The following is a 21,443-nucleotide window of genomic DNA, read 5'->3' as shown; positions in this document are numbered from 1 at the left end:
ATGTATTTATCTAGATGTTGTAATGCTGTGTCCTATGTTATAGCCTAAAATTTGTCTGGTTTGTAATATTGTTGTCACCAAACAAATTCACATTTGTTGATTGTCTATCAAGTGTGAATAAAATTGAATACATATTGTAGGCTACACATGGGTTATTGTAGGGGAGTTCTACACTGGCAATGTTAAAGGCTTGATCTGAGCATGTACCCTAGACTCGGGGTAAATATCAAGTGCATTTGACTGCTTGGCATATTGCTTGGCATGTTGTTTACTCAGTAACTTATGTCAACTGATGTATATGTAGGCTAATACTTTTCATATTGTTTACCCAGTAATTTATGTGAACTAATGTACATGTATAATCTAATCCTTTTCTGTACAGTGAGCGTTTTGAGAATTAAATAAATACAATCCAGGCTGTAGTGATGCTGACATGCAATAAATTACCATACGGTAAGAATCTTTGTGGACTCCATTTAATCACATCTGTTACAATTCCATTTTGCACGATCCAAAATAATAGTGGCATGATGTAATGGGAAACAACAGAGAATATCCTATATGCTGCAAAAACACTTATGTTCTCATTCTAGTAGCCCATGAACTCACTACCTGGTTATATTTTGAGAAAAACATCACAAAAATACAAAACAAGTCTTGTGAATGCTTGAAAGAGCTTGGGCCGGTATCGAATTTCCTTATCAGGATATTAATTCCTTGGACCATTTTGATCATGTTCAGCTTTGTGTAGGAGAATTGGAATCTCGATAGCATCCACTTAATCTGCAACAACAATGGCGAAATCCATGTCTGCATTGTCGCGTTTCCTAGAAACAGCAGTTGTCTGACTTGCTGTGGGTGCATATGTACCTCCCCCAACTTTCCTTGTCAACTTCCCTCTACTTTTGGCTTACCATTCAAACCCGTCCACTAACTTGGCCAAAGCCTATGGGGACATGAATGTTTTTTTGGGGGATAAACACTGAAAATAAGGTCTGTGGTAAACACAGGCTTAGGAGATCTTATACATTTTGTTCTATAAGATAATCTTCATCAGCTAATGTCACTTTTTGTGGATTTCAAGCATTTATGTAATCAAAACAAGCACATAAAGCTGACTGATTATTTCATAGAACAAAATGTATAAGATCTCCAAAGTACTTGCTTTTGGGAAACACTCTTTTTGCAGCAGGTTAGGAGAACTTATGCAGCAGGTTAGGAGAATTAACCCAGCCGGTTAGGAGACTGAGGTTAAGGTTAGGAAAAGTGTTAGGGTTAGCGAAAATGTTCTCCTAACATGCAACGAAAATGACTGTTTTGAAGTGGTGTGAAAAGTGTCCCCTTGTTTTCGGTGTTTATCCCAAAACCACATTCTTTCCCCATTCATTTCCCCCATAGGAATGTCTGAAAAGAGGAAGACATTTCTGTTTTTTATGACTATAAGCTGGTAAGCTCTGTGTTATGTTGTATTATCCATGTGGACAGTCACTCCCAATAATACATGTTTCCATAGATAAGAGATGATGGAGAGGAGGAAGAAACAAGAAATCCTTAAGTGATTCATTTTATATTCTTTTATGGTGTAAAATGATTGCATGTACGTTTTAAATATATGTGTAGTATAGCCTACTGCCAACTAAGCTTGTGCAATACTTTTTTATTACTATAAAAGTAAATAAAGACCTAAATCTGCAAATCCATATAGTTTTATCTATAATAAAGATATATAATGTAATGTACTATTATATTACTACAGTACTAGCCTATTTTACATTAATAGATTATGAAGTTTGTAGATGATACTTTGAAGCATGGTTTTTGTTTTTGTTACTATAAAAGTATTGCCTAAAGTAAACTCAGAATCAGGCTATCATTCTAACAAGCCTTGAAAGGAAAAAGTCAAATGTACTAGTGAGCCTAAGTCCTATCCTACATGAGTAGTATTACAGAATAGTAGCAATATGCCATTCTATCACTACCATGCTATGTGCCATTCTGTCTCTAGGCTAGTACAATCTTTATTCACTGTTCTTGTATGGCCAATGCATTTATTCTTATAAGTCTAAATTGCATAGTTGAAAGGTAGCAATGCTTGGATAGAAACCTACTGCAAGACAGAGAAGAAAGGGGATTTAAAATAGTGTCATATGGTATGATGAGATTATTCGGCATGAATGAAAAAGGAAGGTCAAAACCAGGTTATTGAATGCAATAATCTCAGTTACATGCGCCATCAGTATGGAAAATGTACAAGTTAGCAGATTACGTCCTTGTGTGTGTGTGTGTAATGTGGCACACAGAGTGCTGGATGCTACAAACTCCCCTGTGGGCTAATAGATTCGAGATGACATGCTCTCCGGTACTGTGCTGAATGTTCACTGAACTTTCTGGCACAAAGGCTGCCTCTAAAGTGGGTTCAACCAAAGGTTAATATAAACAAACAGCAGAAAATGGAGAGCCAAGGATTATTTAATATTGGGATGACTGACAAATCCTTCATTGCCATTAGCCCCTGGCCGCCACCTATGCCCCTTCCAAAAAATATAGGGATTTTACAATGTTTTTTTCATGATGTGCTTTATTAAATGTTAGCTGTTGAGGGCCAAACATTCTCCATGCTTCATTGTACAGTTCTAGTTGTATTGTAATGTAGAGAAACTCCCCTCTGTCTTTTGTGTATAGTTCATTGCAGACTAGATTGTTGATGAGAGGTATAGTAAGCTGCCAAGGAACTCCCTATACATTTGAGATGATGATAACAACATGCCAATAATCAATGTGTCTTATTTTTGTCAGTATTTATTTTTCTTTCTTAAAAAAAAAAAAAACAATATGGTCAAAGATATTAACTGTACATTTTTCTCACTAAAAATACTGTAGATTTACTGCGGTTTATATTGTGGTTTACTGAAATGATAGGCACTGCCCTCTAGTGGTAGTTGTGTTGTATAACTATTGCAGGGTGGCAATAAAGGTGATATTAGCTGAAAAGGATGTCCGAAGGTTACATGACTGAAGGTTAGCAAGTAGGCTTATGAGTAGAGCTCTGAATTACAATGTTCTCTCAAATGAATTTAATATTAATGAAATGCTTTGATGTGTTTACCTGCTTTTTAAACTGGTATATATTGTCAATTGTCATATTATACATGTAATTAATATTAAAGCCTAACAAGTAAAGAGTAAACCAAGGATGTGAGTTGTCCCTGCTGGGGTGCTGAAATGTCACTGCCAGAACCTATGTGCAAATTTGGTGATGTTGGCTGTGCATTGTTAACAGTGATTGTCATCTAATTAAACCGTGGCTCATCACAAGATATGCATTTTATGCTGAGATAAGCATTGGGAGTCTACTGAAGCATTCCCAAGATCAATAAAGATGTTCCCATCTGGATTACAAATTGTCTAAGGGTTACATAGGGCAGTGAAATTAATTAGGAAGGCGTTCTAATATCCCCCACAAACTTTCTTACTAAGGGGTGGGGTGGGGGGGGGGGGGGGGGGCACTGAGATGGTTTGTTATCAGCTCCCAGTTTACTTTCATGATTGTGCTAGAAGATGTACATGTGCGATAGAACATGTACATGTGAAAAGTCATACGCGTTAAAAGCTGAAAATGTATTTTAGCTGCTGCGGTTATTTAAGATTACAAATTATATATAAAGAATGATACTTTCATGGATTTCAAAAGAGACATTTTTAATTGAAAACATTTAAAGAGAGATCAAAATAACAGTTAGATTGTCATTACACAGCTATATTCCTGACATGTTCTCTCCTCTCTGCTTTGAAATTAATTTCTGCAAGGTTGCTTCCATGGCCCCTCTTTTCACCAAAGCCTTTTAAAAACAGGACCATTAACCTGCGGTGAATAGGACCTTTTATGTCCCCATACAGGGAGAGGCACACGCCATGTCAGGTTGATGTTCCTGACGGTTGTGTTATTGTGAGGTATATTTCAGTCAGCAGCCCATATACACCTCAAAATAATAGTGTTTTTCTAAGTAAACAGACAAAACCAAACATGTGGTTTACTCAACGGTATCAAAAGTTGAGCATGCCAGGCATGCAGGCAGGCAGGCAGGCAGTCTCCACAAGACCTCTCCAGGCTGAGTGCTCCCTTATCCGTTTAATACATTCTGTTTTATGTACTTTCTATTAGACATAACCTGATATGCCATGTCTTTTCAAAAGGTATAGTAGAATACACACAGCTTTAAACATGAATTATAAGCAATATCTCTAAAATGTGCAGTGTAGCTACATCTGTGACAGTTCAAGACAGAAATAAAATATGTATTGCTAAAATCCTTCCACATGAAAACTTTACAGAAGAAAGGGTGCATTTGTTCTTGAAACAATATTTTGTATACTGGAATCATGAATAACCAAATACATGTATCTAACAATGTGAGAAAGTGTTCTTACAGTGCAAAGTGCCGGATGCATTGACACTGCTACCAAGCTAGATTTTGACATGGAACATATTTTGGGAGACGACAAGAGTAACTGTATAAAAACCAAGAGCTACGTTGTTGATCAGTGATCATAGGACTCAGGCAAGAAGGTCCAGCAGGCACAGCTCACAGCTACTAACCCTCACGCATAACATTCTCTCTTACACTCAGGTCATGAGTGACTCATATCTCTTCAGCGTCAGGGCCATATCTATGTTGGCTGGAGGTTGGATCGGTTTTCTCACCATGTTCCAATCCCACACTTACGCTGAACAAAAATATAAAATCAACATGTAAAGTGTTGATCCCAGAAATGTTCCATGTGTTGATCCCAGAAATGTTCCACACACAAAAAGATTATTTCGCTAACATTTTTTGCACAAATTTGTTTACTTTCCTGTTAGTGAGCATTTCTCCTTTGCCAAGATAATCCATCCACCTGACAGGTGTGGCATATCAAGAAGCTGATTAAACAGCATGATCATTACACAGGTGCGTCTTGTGCTGGGGACAATACATGTCCACTCTAAAATGTGCAGTTTTGTCACACAACAAAATGCCACAGATGTCTCAAGTTTTGAGGGAGCGTGAAACTATCATGCTGACTGCAGGAATGTCCACCAGAGCTGTTGCCAGAGAATTAAAAGTTAATTTCTCTACCATAAGCCGCCTCCAATGTCATTTTAGAGAATTTGGCCATATTTTCAACCGGCCTCAAAACCGCAGACCACGTGTAACCACGCCAGCCCAGGTCCTCCACATCTGGCTTCTTCACCTGCGTGATCGTCTGAAACCAGCCACCCAGAGAGCTGGTGAAACTGAGTTTTTCTGTCTGTAATAAAGCCCTTTTGTTGGGAAAGATCACTGTGATTGGCTGGGCCTGGCTCCCCAGTGGGTAGGCCTATGTCCTCCCAGGCACACCCATGGCTGTGCCCCTGCCCAGTCATGTGAAATCCATAGATTAGGGCCTAATACATTTATTTCAAATGACTGATTTACTGTAACTCAGTAAAATAGTTGAAATTGTTGCATGTTGTATTCATATTTTTGTTTAGTATAACATTTAGATATGTCTGTCACTCAGTCTCTGAGTTAATGTGAGACGGGTAAGAGGGGGCCAACTCCTAGGTCAAGGCCTGGGTCGGGCTTTGCATGTGCCTGCAGCATCATTCCTCTCCTCTAGGATCCACCCAGTCAGGAAAAGGTGCTTTTACCATGTCTTTGTTTGCATGGACTATATGGTATCAGAGGAGATGGCTGCGCTATACTATACCAATCTTATTGCATTTTATCTGTTCCTTCTTCTTTTTAAAATCATATAAGCTGATTGTGGTTTGATGCATGGTTATCAGATTAGATGTGTCTTCTGACCATAAAACAGAGAGGGCATTGTCCCTGGACAGTAAGAGATGATCTGTTTTCCATCTTATTTGACAGACATATTCCGTTATTTTACATTAGCGTTACGATGGCTGTGTTATTACAGCTGTTAGGAAATCCTGACAAAAGGGATGAATTCCTACCTCTCTTCACACGTAATTGCTTTTTTAACTGTCTCCTGACAGTATCCATGGAAACATAAAAATGCCATACAGAGGTACTCTTGTTATTGCCCTTCTGAAACCTCCATAAAAATTCTAAAGCAAAAGGAAATATCACTCTCAAGGGCTAATAAGTGTTGATGTGTCAGTAATATTTTTGCGTCAAGGACAAACCATGGACAACCCAATTATTGTTTGAACAAATAGTCACAAGAATCATTGTGGAATCCTTTTTTTCTTCCCTGTAACAGCCAAGGTAGAGAGTACAGTACATCCAGTTAATCTATCACAGCAGGCCTCACTCCAGTAACCTGTCACATTAATGTGAGTCCATCTTTACAAGACTGAGGGGCATACCTCTCTCATGGAATAATACGTCTTCATTCATGGGTTGGGTTACATGATGCAGTATTTATTTTATTTTATTTATTTCACCTTTATTTAACCAGGTAGGCAAGTTGAGAACAAGTTCTCATTTACAATTGCGACCTGGCCAAGATAAAGCAAGCAGTTTGACACATACAACATCACAGAGTTACACATGGAGTAAAACAAACATACAGTTAATAATATAGTAGAAAAATAAGTCTATATACAAAGTGAGCAAATGAGGTGAGATAAGGGAGGTAAAGGCAAAAAAAGGCCATGGTGGCGAAGTAAATACAATATAGCAAGTAAAACACTGGAGTGGTAGATTTGCAGTGGAAGAAATTGCAAAGTAGAAATAGAAATAATGGTTTGTAGCGTGGGGTTAGTGCCTTGAAACTAAACATTGATCAAAAAAAGTATGATGCAGACCACAGTACCGCATGAGTACGAGTAATGATTTAGTTTAAACGTAAGTATGCCTGTTGTACACACCCACATACTGTAAACACGCATGCACACTCACACACACTGCATTGACAAAGGGTGAGCAGTACAATTTGAGCATACTGTAGCAGCTGAGTGTGTCCTTTCCCCAGTCATGTGACTGTGGACCCTGAGGTCCCTCTCCAGAGCCCTTCCTGCCTCAGTAGGGTGAGTATGCAGGGTGGGGGTTGAGGATAAGCTGAGGGGCTAGGCTCAGGCCAACTAACTGGGAGTCAAATCAGAGGCGCTCAGTTGGCACCTCATGCCTGACTGGCCCCTGACCCTGGGGGTGAGACCTCTGTCTGGGTCACGTACAGTCCTGTAACCCACTTACAACATGATGGGAGACTGTTCCTTTATGATCTGGCATCAAATTCACCTCCAAATAGTTTCACTGTAGAGTCACTGCAGAGATTCAACACAGAATTTTTCAAGGTGATTTTAATAAGGCTTGAGCATGTGTTTTCTGTAGTGCATTATACAGTTTACCTATTGGGAAACACTCTGGCTTTGTACACAATTGTTGCATTAGCTATTGCTACCATTCCCCATGACAAACTTATTTTGTTTACTACTGTAGTTTAAGAAGTGTTTTGGACTGGACAGCTTGCCCTAAATTGGCAAATGTGTTCCCGACTCAAGTAGTCTGACGTTAGAGACGCTATTTTTGTTCCTGTGTTTTCTTGGTTGAAACAGGAAAGTTTTCAGTCCATCTCTTCCTGTCAGCGTGCTTGGTATATCATGTTGCTCTTTGAGAACCTTAAAAACGTTTTTGCTTGAAGCCTTTTTACAGTTCAATTTTTACATTGTGCTCAGGTCTTGATGCAAAACTAATTTTGCTCTCACCCAAAACTTTCATTCTTTGTGAAATGCTATTTGATCCATACACTCATCAGAGTTGACATCTGATGTCTGGGGGGTGTGCTGGGTCGCGCTGCAGACATGATGTGGCGGTAGAGGGAGACTGAGAGCACAACACCTGCTTCCCTCCTAGTGACCCCCCTCCTGTGTGCTGAGAGGCGCCACAGTGCCTAACTAACTCCACCTCTTTCAGGCCCCACTGAACCTTGTTCTGTTCATTCCCACATTTCTTGAGGATATATTTATATCGGGATATAATTTTTATAGCATCGGCAGTTAATCTAATAGTGATGTGACCAGATATATGAATGGATATAGCACAGACATATAATAGTCACATTTGTAATTTTATAAAGAAATGAATTGAATCTTACCTTAAATTAAAAGAGATACAAAAAAACTGCACTGCCAAGAAACACTGTAGTTAACGTAGATGAGAAAAGACACAGTAGAACTATGGTTTCCCCAGTGTGATGGGGTCTATTAGCTCATGGTCATGCTACACAGTATGTCATTTGAGTCTGTTACACTGGCAAACTGCCTAGTTACCCCTGTGCCTTGTTGTGCAGCCGGACCAATTACTTTTGATCTTAAGGGGACATGACATTTGTAGGTTTTGCACTCTGAAATGACTGCACATGTTAAAAGATGCATCATGCCTTTTCCCTCACAAATAATTTATTGCGCTGGCCCTCAAAGGTTTACTCTATGAACTTAAAAGAATAAGGTTTTAAAAATAGTTGTACTATTGTCAAATGCCACATTTAAGTGTGAGACATCTGTTTTACGATACAGATGCAATACTTATGTAATATGTAATACAATAAAATAAAATAAAAATAATATAAATATTTTACAGATATAATAAGTGTTATGCACTGAGCATGGACTACATCTAAGTATAATAAAATACATCTAAATGTCAAATCATGTTGAAATGTCAGTTATTTTGATCAAAAACAACAATGGTAATTTGCATAACCAAGCCTGCTACAATAGCCTGCCTGCTACACCGTTCGTTGCATGTGATTTTGTAATTATGCCATTACAAAATACTTCCCATGCACTCTTTGGGCTGCTGCTGGTAGAATGAAATAGAAAATATCACAGGGCAATGCAAATGGATATTTTGATCTGTCACCAGCCTGCATATTTTCCTCTTGTTTTCCTCGGCTAACTGGTAATGGGTACTATGATGTATTACATGTCATGTTTGCATTATTAGATATGCTGAAAGCCTCAGGTTTAGACCCATTTTATGCTTATTCAGCCATTTGAGTTGACGCCTTTCATATCCAAATTAACACTAGATTGATGAGGATGCAGTCACTAACGGTAAGACTCTGGTTCTCTAGATCTGCTGATAAAATATGTTGTTACCTTCTTTTTCTGAAGACAATACGACACAGGAGAGCTAAATATATGGTGATGTATTAGCTTACATTTCTACTTGAATATATTAGATACATTTTTCACATAATAGAGAAAGCAGCAACAAAGAAAAACAACTTTATTCATAGATAAAAAAAAAACATTAATGTAGATCCAATGCTGCTCCATTATATGTTCTGAGATGAACCAACATTATTGACAAACCCATGATCAACAAACCCAGCAAACACTGTACCTAATCAATTAAGGCCTCTATGAGGCCCTATCAACCAGACCTAATATGCATGACATAATAGAGCCTGTGGACATGTGGAGTGGTGTGCATGTTAAAAGGTCTCGAGATATTGATCAATGGCCAACTTTAAGTCTGGATTGATAAAGAGCATCTTAGACCAGTGTTGTCTCTTCAGTTTACTGTAATAGTATATGCACATGCATAAATACTCTTATGAGCTCCATAGTAATTTCCCAGACAACACTGACTGCTTGAGGAAGCAAGTGCCCCCTGGTGGAGGTCTAATGGACCAGAAAAATACATTTTGATCCTTCAAATTGGCTGTAGTACCAGAACCAGCCAAAGGCATTTTATGACAGTTTTAGCATTAATTGGTTTAGCTACAAAATCAAACAGAGTCACTTATTTGAGCTAAAAGCATCTGCTATTGATTTTGCAATAATGCAAACAATTAGACAAAAATGAAAGGAGAATATGGTTTGCAAACATTTCCTCCTTGTGTGCAAGGATATCTCAGTACAGATGCCAAACTGAGAAAAGGTATTCAAAAGTGCATGTCACAGTTTTGAGTCATAGCATATAGAGACAGTGCTGTCAGGTTGATAGTTCATGAACAGTGCACGAGGATTCAGCGTCCCATTTTTCAGATACTAAGAATACCTTTGGAGTGAGTGCGTTATTTGGAAACCTAAAAACAAGTGAAAAGCTTTCTGTAGGACAGGAATAGTTGTGCCTTGCAATCTGAATTCAGGGGTCATTATATCACGAGGAAAATTCCCCTAAACTGAGGATGATGAAATCAAAAGCGTAGATGAGTAAGTCATTGCCCCTCACACACAAACAAGCAAATGAGAGGTACATAAACAAATAAACAAGGTCTTTGAGCGGGTGTCCAGCCAGATGGTTTTAATCCTGTGTGTTTCGATGTGGAGGTCACCGAATGAAAGAGAGACAGAGCAAGCATTTAATCCCATCAGCAGAACTGCATTCCCATAATGAGAAATGAATAACATGAGCATGCTTTCAGATTAAACGGAGCAGTTAGGACCATTATATCGCTTTCATCGCTGGCATTAGGGCAGCGGATCAGGATTTTTTCCCTTCCTAATCCAGCAAAGTAGGTCAATGTCTATTGAGTATTAGTGCTGTGGCTGTGATCCTGTTGTTTTAGCTCCAGGACAGGGAATTAACCCTTGGGACAGATGAACAGGATAGGGCAGAGGTTGTTGGAAGGGTAAGTTGGGGGTGGGACCTAGGGCACCCCTGGTTCGGGGTGTAAATTTAGGATGAAACTCTTCAAATCCTAACAAGTCCTGACACACAGCCCCAATTCTTTAATGAGCATAGCCACAGTTCCCACCAGCGTCAACCAAATACCTACAGTACAATGACTTGTCACTATGCTCTCCCATTGACCCTTATGCACACTCAGATCAACAATACAGTAAGCACCACACTGATATGACCAACCACTGATGGCCCTCCTTTTTCATGACATCATTGTTGAGTAGAGTAACACCAAAGACAGTACAGAATGAAGAAGGCAGAAACTTCTTCTCCAATAGAAATCCCAGATAACGCTTGTAGGCGATGTCATGGCAACGTTGGCTAGCTCAGCTCATGAGCAAAACCACGTCACTGGGTCTAACAGTCGTTTCGCACCAAACTGCGCATACGCAGGGCGCTACATCAAAGGCACTCCTTTGATATAAAGTTGTTTTTGACTAAAATGAAAACGTTTCAGTTTGTCACTTTCACGAGGTTCAACTACTTAAGACATTGGCTCGGATCTAGGTTGTTCCTTTAGATTTTGAGAAAATGAACAACTAAGGAAGATTTTTTCACTTCTCTCATTGACTTCTCAAACCCCGGCCTGGTCTGCTTAGTCTACTTCATAAGCGTTCCCAGAAATCTTGTGATGTTGCACCTCTGGGTTTAGAAACTCTGTGGTAACACTTTAGGGAATATGCAAGGGTGGGAACTTTCACAGGAAGTAAATGTGTAAGGGAATGTCCCACTGACTATATACAGTATATGTACAGTTTGTGACGGGAAAGAACATTCCATACAATGTATGTCCTTTGGCTCATGTAGCAGATTATTCACTTGGTAAATAGCCTTTTTGGGAAAAAACAGAAAGAATAAAATGCTTTCTGCTATTACCAGAACTCAGTAAATTTAGAATAGAAGATTTGAACAAGGTCTAGTTCTGTTCTCAGCTCAGTGATCCGATCCCCAGCTGCCCATGAAGGAATAATCAGCCGCCGAGCATAAGGACCATTTAAGATCAATGTCCTTAATAACCACACCCCGGATCTCACGCCGAATGAGACGATGAGGGGGAGTCACAGGTCACGCCAGATTAGAGCAGCTTGTTTTGCTTGGCTGACTGAAGCCCCCACGTCTCACACCCCACCAGTGTCACGCTGCCGCCCCCTTCTCCTGTGAAATCTACTGTATTTTGGCACTCAAAGAAATGAGTGACAGGAGGAAGAAACACGCTGCTATTCTTACATTGGTATTTTCATTGCAAATAATAGGACAGTTTTGCCAATTATTTAAAGGGGAAAAAGGGAACACACAAAGAACACATTTTAGATATGAGAATGTGTTGTCAATGTAGGAATGGTGAAGTTTGATCTAAGACTCCCTGCCATGAGAGAATTCAGTGGGTTTAGAACCATTGACCATTCACATCTCACTGCTGACCATGGATGACAGCTTTTTGGAGGAGCATGGGTGGAAGCAGTGGGGCTTAGATGACTCTGCTACGTCTGCTTCTGCCTTTCTTAGAACCCAAAGCTAGTGGCGATGGCTCCAAAGCAATCTATGATGCCATTAAAAGTGACAGCAGCTACTCTGTTTGGCCTTGTGCACACTGTCTGTACATCCCCCTGTAACCTCTTAAAGGTGCAGGTCACTGTTTCCTCTCCATTCATTTAGAGACAAACCATAGAGATAGATAGAGGACTCTAGTGCCCAAAAGCCCGTTTTAGCATGGACTCTCACAATTTTGAAGTAGTCAACTGGGTGGGACATACTATGGGTTAAGGAAGGATCACATAATTCCATCCAGGTCACCAGGAGGGATCAGCCAATTAATTATACTATTGAGCAAGCTTTCCATAACTGCAGGTGGCAGTAAATTGCCAATCTTGGCTTTTATACTTGTTCAAAGAACACACTCCAGGTGGTAGTATGCACCCTTTCAGTTTGTTTGCCAATTCATCGAAGTAATACAAAAATAAAATATACTTCTTCAAAATGGAGATGGCATCAATGGTGCTGCCCGTGCTCTCACAGATACCATAATGGGACCTGGTCAAAGCGGAAGTCCCATATACTACATAGTTGGCCTAGTTCATTCAAATCTGGTAAGTGAGTTCAAGCGCAATAAAGGGTAAAATGCCATGAACTACCGCCTGCAGTAACTGTAGTGAAAGTTGGCTGGGTTGAATCCCTGGTGAGTTGGGATGTGCAGAACATTGTGACCCTAAATATATCAGTTTGGCACATTTAGCCAACTGTCTGTTCACACGCCACATAGAGACACTGGAGAGAAAGAGAGTGAGAGAGTGGGAGAGAAAGACTAGAGAGAGAGAGAGCGAGAGAGAGAGAGAGACTAGAGCGAGTGAGAGAGAGGAGAGAGAGAGAGTGGGAGAGACGAGAGTGAGAGAGTGGGAGAGAGAGACTAGAGAGCGAAAGAGAGAGACTAGAGAGAGAGAGTCTCTTTTTTCTCTTATCAAAAGACAATGCTACTTCAGCACTTCTTCAGCACATCCTCTGTAGCAGTTGGCATTACTGATACACAATACAACCCTCATGACAAACAAATCACCTGCAATGTGTTTACTACTGATTGTTAAGGAGATGTATTTAGAAACACTTCATGCTGTGTTGATTACTCAAGCTACCCTAGTATTTGAATATTAAGCTTGATAATAATGTTACTTCCTTACACAGGGTTATGATCAAAGCAGGCATATGATATGTCAATGGTTTTTCAGATCCGACTGTGTACAGCTGAATGGTTATGCTAGTGCTAAAAGCTACCATGATTCATGCGTTAAAGGTGCAGACTGGCATGTGTTAACTGCAGGAAAGGATTTGGTGCTTATATTGATCCATACACAGATGACTTGTATCAGGCAGTAGTTTTGAATGTTGAAGCATTGTAAAGGTTGTATATTAATAGATTGTATTGATTGCTTAGACCTAAATGACAGAATACTAAAAGGGTGGATGATGACCATTTGAGGTATAAAACCATATGGACCAGAGCAATGTGAGATCAAAACATTTTCTAAAATACCATTTGTAGACCAATGATACTGTAAAATAGTCCCATCTTGGTCCTGCACATTACTGTGCTGGTGTCAAACACATATTGGAAAAAAGTAATGTCTTAGTTCTCTCAACTCTTCAATAACCTCTGTTTTTCTTCAGCATCAGACATGGTAATAATTAATTGGCTCCATGGTACTATTATTATCCGTCATGAGAAATGTAGTTACTGCAACATGATTACATTGCCGCAGTGTTTTCCAACAAGTCACAGACTCATGGGGATGGTGATATAATGTAGACTTGTGTATACAACAGATTAGTTGTGTTGGCAACTTGAACAGTTGAAAGCATATACAGTGTGTGTCTCCTATCGTCTAGCTTTGCAATATAGAGATGTCAGGATTTTGTTGGCAGTTGAGTGGATGATTGGCACCCCAATTGGTTTTCAGGGATGTACAGCAAGAGGGACTCTGGAAACAGTATAAGGCCACTGGGTGATCCTAAACGTTAAGCTTTTAAATCCCCTCATAAAGTTGGCTTTCTTAGACTTATAATCTCACAAGAGTTACAACTTTCAGGAGCATACTGCATAGGCGCGACAGGCACTTCAGTTTTGTTTTATATTTGGTTTTTCAATATGTAACTCTCTTTTACAGTATATTCCAAAATATTCCACAACCACTAGAGAACAAACCTCTGGATATGTGCTGGTCCAAATACACAAACCCTGATAGGCCAAAAAGATTTTGGAGATTGTCAACAATGTATTACATTTAAAACTCAGCCAGGTTAAATATACAGTGACCTAAAGTTCAGTGTTTGTTATCCGTTTTATTATCTTGTATTTCAATGGAATTTCCAACAATCTCATTTTATAGTCGAAAAACCATCCAGATTCTGCCGAACGTGAAGAAAAACTAGCCAAGCCCCTTAGGATGAGCAGGTTTAAAGGAAGTTTCCTCAGAAAAAAATGAGTACGGCTGGCTCACGGGAATTGTTGTAAGTTAATTGCTCTACTGGTAAAATTGTTGGCTACTCAGGTCAATGACCTCAACCTCAGATAATCTGACTGGGCCCTTCTTTACAGAGTGCAGTGGGTGACAGACAACACCACAATAGATGCCATACACACTAATCAGGTACGAACATCACTTATTTGCAAACCTGTTGGTGGTTATGAGAGTATTTATCAAAGTTAGATACTATTAGCAAAGGACTTTTCTGTCACATTGACTGATAGATCTCCACTGTAACAGAGAGGAGGAGTCATTCAGAAATTACAGAGAGTGGAATGCAGTTGAGCACACTGTCATGGCATGCTGAATCAACTGTTAAATTGGCACAGGAGTACTGTAGAAACTAATCCGAGGAGTTGGTGGGGCACCATGACACGACACATCGCCACTCCTCAACCTGTAGAGGGCAGCGAAGACACACGGCACAGCCTGAACCATGCAGTCCTCTAATCTGTTCCCTGCAGCATGCCCTGTGCTGTGCACAACATCTCACTCTGTGCTAACGTTACAGCAATGCTGTTAATGCTTACAGAAATTATAAAATGCTAAGATATTAATGCCATCGAAACATTTAGCTTCAAAGCCAGGAGTGTTGTCTGCAACAATTTATTTATTTTGGGGGGTCAAATAGTATGTCAGGTAATTAAATGAATCACTTTTATTTTTGAATTTGCTGTAATAACAATAATACTTATTTCAATAACTAATTAGTTTGAATTATTTGAAATATTTTCTCCTAAAATGTACTTTCACACTTTTACACTCCATCCTCTGTTGATGGTGATTAAAGCTGCATTACATTAAGCTGACAGAGACTATTTGTTATTATTGCTTTTATGAGTGTCTTTTTTAACATTTAAAGCCCCCATATTTCACAAAGACTAAGGTAAGATAAGACTGAGTTAAAATAAAGAAGGGGGAAAAAGAAACTGAGAGTATTTAAAGAATTCTCGCAGCTCAATTTAAATTCTCTAAGCTCAAGCCCAACCAAATCTTTCAATGCCAGTGCTACTCTCTGTCTCTCCATCCGTCTCTCTCCCTCTCTCTATTCCTCTATTACTGTCTCACACACACGCAAGCACACACCCAGCTTTATTTTTGTGAAATTTCAGGACTTTTTGAGGAGTCACATTTTTTTACCATTAAATCCTATTTTCCCTAACCCCTAACCCTACCGCTAACCCTTAACCTTAACTCTAACCTTAACCACAAAAACCCTATCCCTTAACCTAACCCTAACCTTAACCCTAACCATAACCCCAAAACCCTAAACCTAACCCTTAAGCTTAAAATAGCATTTTAACAAATTCAGGACATGAAAAAAGTCCTGACTTTTCAAAAAAGTTATTTTTTTCCTATCTTGTCAGGACATTTGTGTGAATTGTTAGAACATTGGGGTCCTGATAAGGTAGGAAAACAAGTACACACACACACATACACACACAGACACACACACACACTCTAGACACCTTGTGTGTACTGTACTCTTTGTTTAGACTACATTGAGGATATCAGCTCACTGTATACGTACACACACAGACGCTGTGCCACTGTGACGCACTGCTCGCTGCTTGGTCACTTGTGTCAGATGAGCATTGCACGTCACTCAGGGACAGAAGGTCCAGGGATCAAATCCTCCTTGGCACTTCAGACACACTGAGCCCAGATTCCCATCCAGCATGATGTGCAGGATTAGCGGCATATTAACAGGACATGGTCCTAATTGTTTCCTGGCTGTTTGTACATGCTGTAGACCAAGTGAGCAAGTCTACTGGGCTGGCTGGAAGCATATACTGTATGTATTGCTAAAACCATTAGCACCATACCATGTCTCTATCACAAACTAGTCATACAGATACGTGTTGAGCAAGCGCTTGCCTTCCTGTGATTAATCTTTACAGCATGTTGAACACTCATGTACATGTGTCACCTCGAGGTACACAAATCAGTCCTGCTGTGTTTTCTGATTGCAATGGTATCTTTTATATCCAGGGAGAGCATCCACTGCCATTGTCTATAGGTTGTTCTGTGTAATGACACCCAATTTCATCACACTTGTGGTCAGGTTCTTCTCCATTCATCTCACACAATAGGCTATTATTGTGAAGTGGAAACGTCTAGGAGCAGCAACGGCTCAGCCGCAAAGTGGTAGGCCACACAAGCTCACAGAACGGGATCGCTGAGTGCTGAAGTGCGAAGTAGCTAGTAAAAATCGTCTGTCCTCAGTTGCAACACTCACTACCGAGTTTCAAACTGTCTCTGGAAGCAACGTCAGCACAAGATTTGTTCGTCGGGAGCTTTATAAAATGGGTTTCCATGGCCGAGCAGTCACACACAAGCCTAAGATCACCATGTGCAATGCCAAGTGTTTGCTGGAGCGGTTTAAAGCTCGCCGCCATTGGACTCTGGAGCAGTGGAAACACGTTCTCTGGAATGATGAATCACGCTTAACCATCTGGCAGTCCAACGGACAAATCTGGGATTGACGGCTGCCAGGAGAACGCTACCTGCTCCAATGCATAGTGCCAACTGTAAAGTCTGGTGGAGGAGGAATAGTGGTCTGGCGCTGTTTTTTATGGTTCGGGCTTGGCCCCTTAGTTCCAGTGAAGGGAAATCTTGACACTACAGCAGACAATGACATTCTAGATTATTATTTGCTTCCAACTTTGCGGCAATATTTTTGGGAAGGCCCTTTCCTGTTTCAGCATGACAATGCTGCCGTGCACAAAGCGAGGTCCATACAGAAATGGTTTGTGAGATCGGTGTGAAAGAACTTCACTGGCCTGCACAGAGCCCTGACCTCAACCCCATCGAACACCTTTGGGATGAACTGTAACACCGACTGCGAGCCAGGTCTTATCACCCTACATCAGTGCCTCACTAATGCTCTTGTGGATGAATGGAAGCAACTCCCCGCAGCAATGTTCCAACATCTAGTGGAAAGCCTTCCTAGAAGAGTGGAGGCTGTTATAGCAACAAAGGGAGGACCAACTCCATATTAATGTCCATGATTTTGGAATGAGATGTTCGACAAGCAGGTGTCCACATACTTTTGGTCATGTAGTGTATATTAACCTGACAGTCAGCACTTTGGAGAGAGGGTTGTTGTGTCACATAATGAGCTGTTAAGAGTAGAAGATAGGAGACAGGCTTGGGTCATCATGGCAATCCTCCAAACACCTTTTAAACAGGGTTTGGTAATTGATCAACAACAGCGCCTGTTATTTATATTTTATGTTCATGGCAAAAAGGCATTCTGCATAATTACTCTACTGTCTTTTAGTATCTACAAAATGTGCACATTCAGTACTATTGTAAAGCACACCAGTATATCATATTAAGTCATAAATAACGTGCCAATGGAATTAATTAGTTGTATAAGCAGCCCCCCCCCGCACAGTGTTTTACATTTAACTATGTCAGCAATTATTTATGCACACCTTAAACATGCATTTTTCAGGTGGGAACTTTTTTTTCTGAGCGATTATCTAGAAAATCACTTGTAGATTTGAAGTAGGAGGCAGATTTTAGGCTTATCGTGGCATACATTTTATTTTTTTATTTTTTTTATCTCAGTTTGCTATGTATGGCCAAGGTAGAGCCACTGGTCCCAATATTTCTCACATATCTTGTATAATGCAGGTCTTATACTAAGCGATATTGACGAGTAATATGTACTGTTTCAATAAAATCATGACTATTGAGAGCATGAGATATGTTAAATCAACATAGATGACTTAAGCCATTTTTTTTCCTTTACAATATTCTTAATACGTGTTATGTCATCCTTGTGACCAAGCACAGAGCCCCCAAGTGTTGACTGTGTAGTACTGGGCACATCTATAATTACACAATTCAAAAGTGTCATTGTAACACTGGGAATCCATACCATCACCATTTGCAATCCTCCATCAATATTTACTGTTACTTCAAAATGAGGGAAACACTTTTACCACAGTAATTTTTTCTTCTGTACATATTGGGCCCACTGTACTGCCTGCTGAAAGACAGAGGTGGTAATACCAGATAGAAACAATAGTGTGACTAATGATTGTGCATTTTCCTTTAGTATATTCATTTATAACTACTCAAAGTAAAATGGGAAGTACTGTGAGTTGGAACAAAGCCATGACTGTAAACACCTTATAAAAAGAAATAGCTTCTGTCTTGGCTTCTGTCTTACAGCAGTGCACCAGACCTTGGTCAAATACATACTTACCAGTTTGTAATACTTTCAAATACTTGAGGTGCACTTGATTTTAGCATTCCTGGCAATGGAACGAATGGAATGGTCCCAAAAGTGCAATCCCATAGATATACTATACAAAATAGTCAGCAATCTATTTTGCAACTCTGTATCTAGAATTCAGATACATCAGCATCTCCTCTGACTAGATTTTGCACATGTGCTAACAAGCTCAGGGTTTGTAGGGTTATGGAGGCATACACTGACATCATGTATCAGATTAATACATCTGAATCAAATGCATTTTAAAAAAACATACAAAATGTTTGTAGGTCTTACATTTTATGTCTTTTGTTTGGTTTTTCCCATCTCTTTTTTAATAAATAAGAGATGTAGTCTTTGATGGCTGCTCAACAAAGAAAGAGCTGTCTTCAGCTGTAACCTCTCCTCACCAGAGTCTGGAACATGACACATGTCAGCCTATGATAAATGGTGCAGTCTCAGTAATTTCACCAGGAATGCCCTTGAGATGCCCAAGACCCTGATCGCAAATGTTATTGTTGAATTAAACCATAAAAAGAAATCCTTTCCCCCCTTGACATGATAGAAAACACACCAAAAAATAAAAAGATAATAACGTATTTTTTTCTTCCTTTCTCAGCATTAGGTTTATTGCTGGAGTGTGTAACAGGAAGAGTGATAGTGTGTGTATGTGTCTGTTTGTGTGTTTAACACAATTATGTATTTCATTAGAATTATTGGTTTAAAGGTAGCAGCTTTCCTTTTGATTACTGGTAAATGGAACACTTTTAAAGGTGCACTATGCAGAAATCGCTCTGCCATTTCCTGGTTTCTAAAATTCTAATAGTTCACCCATTTCAGTTTATGTGATAAAACAAGCAAGTATAGTGTTGAGAATTATTGTACCATCCAAACCGCTGTGAAATATATTTCCCATAACCAGAATATTGTACTTTCAGCTATTAGAAGCTGGTGTACAAAACCGAAAGTAAAAGATCTAAAAAATGAAACTTAAGATCGGGAAGCGTAGAAACAACACACAGAGCAGATCTACCGCTTCTTAGACTTGCTTTTAATGAGAATGACAGATCTATAACTCACATTCTATGTGAATGTGGTCAGGTTGCCCAAAAACTTTTCAGCTCTAAAACTTTGCAGCTGAAGTACCCTTCCTCATGGTACTTCAGTCTAGTTCAGTTTGGTGCATAGAATACCATAGTCTATGCATTTTGTTATAACACTGTAACACTGTTTAACCAAAACAATTGCATTTGATATTCCCCCTCATGTGTTTCTTATATTCTTTCTCATATTTCATCATCAACTAATGTTTTACTGTATTTTTTAAAGAGAATCTATTGAGCTGTGAATGTTGATTCAAGTGCCTTTGTGTTCAAGAGGAATTGCCAATTGAAATGTAGTTAGTGATAAACCATGGGCTATCCCTCATGACGGCAGCCCAGTCATAATGATAACAGATAAAAAAATTAAAAAAAATGTTTTTTATCACCACTTCATGGAACATACCTCACATTCCCATTTGTGGTGATTTGCCAGGCAATTATTCCAAAAACTACAGCTAAACTATCCTCTGTGCTATCCCTTCAGTCCTTTGACAAATAGAACTGTGGAATATTTTTAATTGGGAGGGAAGACACTGCAGATGTATTAGGGCTGGGATGGAAAACGGATGAGGCCGTCAAGCGGCGCGGCAGGGAGCAGCGGAGCTCAGTCCCCCATCGCCCAGCCCTATCCATAATGCCACGAGTGTGCCACATGCCTCCGCTGTCATCCGCACAGTGCCACAGAGGCCCCCAGGGGACAGAGGAAGACCTCCCTGTCCAACACTAGGGTTCAACCTCTCATTGGCACAGCTTGGCTTTTCCCCATTTAGAGAACCTTTACAGCCACAAGGACTTGTCATACTGAGCTTACAAAAAACATCCTCCACTCATACTGCTGACTTCCACTACGAGCAATAGAGACCAATCTAGAGACCAATGATACACCAACCTAAGACCACACATCCACTGGACAGAGAACAAAATGTTAATTTAGTAGACAGAATGTTTCTACCAAGCTCTGCATTGGTCATTTCTCATAAGCAGGAGACAGTGCTCCAGATCCGAAGTTGGTCAAAGAGGTCCACTTTTGAAATATAGCCCCAATTTGATTATGACTGTTCAGCTGGCTGCCTTCAATTTTATACCTGCAAAGTTTCAATCTAGGCCTTCTCTACCTCCTTTAACATTCAGTGCCCCCATCCACCCTCCCCCACATTCTTCTCCCTTTCTCTTCGGGATTACTCGTAGAGACTGCTCTTGTGCTGTTATTTTCAACCCTGGTGGACTGGGGGTTTGGTATGTATTCTGGAAATACTTTGAAGAAAAGCAAAAAGGCAGCAATTTTCTGCTTGAATATCCCTCTGACTAAATCCATTGATCATCCTTGGGGTTCCTGAGAGAGAGGGAGGGAGATGGAGAGGCGTGTTTTATCCTCTAATAACTCCTACCCTCACCCCTTCCTGCCTCTCCGTTGTTGTGTTGTTGTTGGTCACACCTCTGCTCTGTTCCTTGGAGAGCCGGTGAGATTGAA

Source organism: Salmo salar, chromosome ssa10, assembly GCF_905237065.1.
Source record: "Salmo salar chromosome ssa10, Ssal_v3.1, whole genome shotgun sequence".
Classification (NCBI taxonomy): domain Eukaryota; kingdom Metazoa; phylum Chordata; class Actinopteri; order Salmoniformes; family Salmonidae; genus Salmo; species Salmo salar.
This window is presented reverse-complemented; position numbering follows the sequence as displayed.